Source organism: Paroedura picta, chromosome 11 (assembly GCF_049243985.1).
Source record: "Paroedura picta isolate Pp20150507F chromosome 11, Ppicta_v3.0, whole genome shotgun sequence".
Classification (NCBI taxonomy): Eukaryota; Metazoa; Chordata; class Lepidosauria; order Squamata; family Gekkonidae; genus Paroedura; species Paroedura picta.
The window spans coordinates 42,827,424-42,829,721 of record NC_135379.1 but is presented as its reverse complement, the minus strand read 5'-3'; positions in this window follow the sequence as shown (position 1 = coordinate 42,829,721).

Genomic DNA, 2,298 nt, shown 5'->3' with positions numbered 1-2,298 from the left:
CTGTGTGCTGATAAGCAAGTCAAATAATTTAAAAAGCCCTGCATACTTATTAGGCAAAGAGAATTCCCTAGGTAGAAGGGGAAGGAGAAACAATTATGAAAGAAAAGTATTTTTGAAAATTCCGAGTGAACCATCCACTCACATACAGCCTAACTGTGCCTATTTTTCCAGGGCAATTTGCTGTACTTTGGAACTCAGTTCCCTTTGCACAGTCTCATGAAGTTAGCGGGGACTCGCCATTTGCTTGTCCCTACCAGCACAAACATGGGGGCATTCCCACTAGCAATGAAACAGCCACACAGAAGTGTGTGCATGCTTTTCTCCGAGTCTTTCAGCTTCTGTTTGCCCCTGCCCCACCACAAGAGGGCTCTGTTTAATTGAGAATGCTCACAGCACAAGATCTATTGCCCAAAAGCCTTTCCCTTAGATTTTCCAAATGAAAACCTTTCCTTTCCTAGATCGACTCTGTGCCACTTCCAGGTTTTCTCCCACTGTTTCTCAAAGTGGCAGCAGGCAGCCCTAACACAGAGGAAACCAGGGCCCATTCTGCATGTTCTAAATAATGTGCTTTCAAGGCACTTTCAAAGTAGATTTTCCTGTTCTGCACAGAAAAATCCAGCTGCAAAAGCACACTAAAAGTGCATTATCCAGTGTGTGCGGAATGAGCCCAGGTCTATGCCATCTTTTCCTGGCAGAATTCCTGTGGAAGCAAAAAATGTTCAAGAGTAAAAATTCTCCTAACAAACAGGTATGGACAGTAGGGCTGCCAACTGGCCAGGAGGAAAATGTCCTGTCTCTTTAACAGAAGCCAAATTTATGGAACTAGGCAGCTGAAGCTTTTCAAGGCATGGAATTAAATAACATCACCTGGGAAATAATCACCCCCTGAGGATCAGGGTTTTTTCCTCCCACATCATTTGGCAACTTGTTGAATTTCTACCTCCTCCCACTTAATTTTTAATCTCTCACATTAAATTAAATTATGTGAAGATATTATGATAAATTATAATAAAGATATGATCACATTAAATTATGTAAAGATATAGCATAACAGTTTTTATTTCTACTGTATATTTATTTCTACCATTTCTACCAATGGCCTTAGAAGCCATTGGGCAGAGAGTTGGGCTTCTTCTTTTGGCAGTGGTACATAATTTTTGGCTTTGGCTTCTTCTTCTGGTGAGATAATTTTTTTAAAGACATAATTTACAACATAGCCTAAGCTTAATACATTCTACAAAGGAAGCCATGGCTCCTATCTGAGCAAAAGAGAGTGTTGGCCAATAAAGGAATTTGATAGTTAAAGGCACAGGGACTCATCAAGGGAGTTCTGACCCTAAGAAGGTGCTTTGGGATAAAAGCAATAGGCCTTTCCCTTCAGCTGCCAACTCTTTGAGTAATTCTTCAGCATTTAGGGGTGGAGCATGGGAAGATTGAGGAAGGGAGGAACACAGGAGAGGTGATACCAAAGTATCAGTTTTGAACCAACTTACAGCAGACCCGTTGGGTTGTCAAGGCAAGAGACATTTGGAGGTGGTTTAGCCATTGCCTGCCTTTGAGTTGTTGCCCTGGGCTTCCTTGGTGTTCTGCCATCCACATACTGACCAGGACCAACCCTGCTTAGTTTCTGAGTGAGAGTGGGCTAGCCCCAGGTCAGGGCATACCCTCCAAAGTGATAGTTTCCTCCAGTGGAACTGATCTCTGTAGATTGGATATCGGCTGTAATTCTTGGAGCACACCAGCCCCTCTTCGAATAATTGCCAAGCTGACCTAAAATATATGTGGGATGTACAGAAGGGTTTTTTCTTTCTTTCTTAGAGTATTTGTCTTTTGCAAGATAGGCAGAAAGTGAAGAGAGTCAGTGATGATGATACAGTCAGGGCGGGTAAGGCAGCTCTTAAAGGTACAGAATGTCAAACCAGTCATAATCTTGAGCCAGAGGTTCATTAGACTTCTAGTTATCGATCATCTACACCGAGTAGTCAAAAAGTTATTTATCTAAAGGAACACAACCCCTTTCTCCAGGCTGCTTGGTTCCCCCAATGGAGAAGGTTGTTGTTGATGGTTCCACCATTCCTGGGCTTTTACTAGCAGCTTGGTATGCCAGTATCAACTGGTAAAGTTTTTACTAGCATTTGAGTGGCCTGCTTGACTTCATGCTGATGCAAAAGACACAGGAGCAAGAGCAACAGAACAACAGTTGGCAGCCATATGCCCAGAAGGCTGTTTCAGAGAGTCATGTGACTCCTGTGGTGCCTCTCCTTTTAAAGCCCTGCTAATCCCACCTAGGGGTTGGTG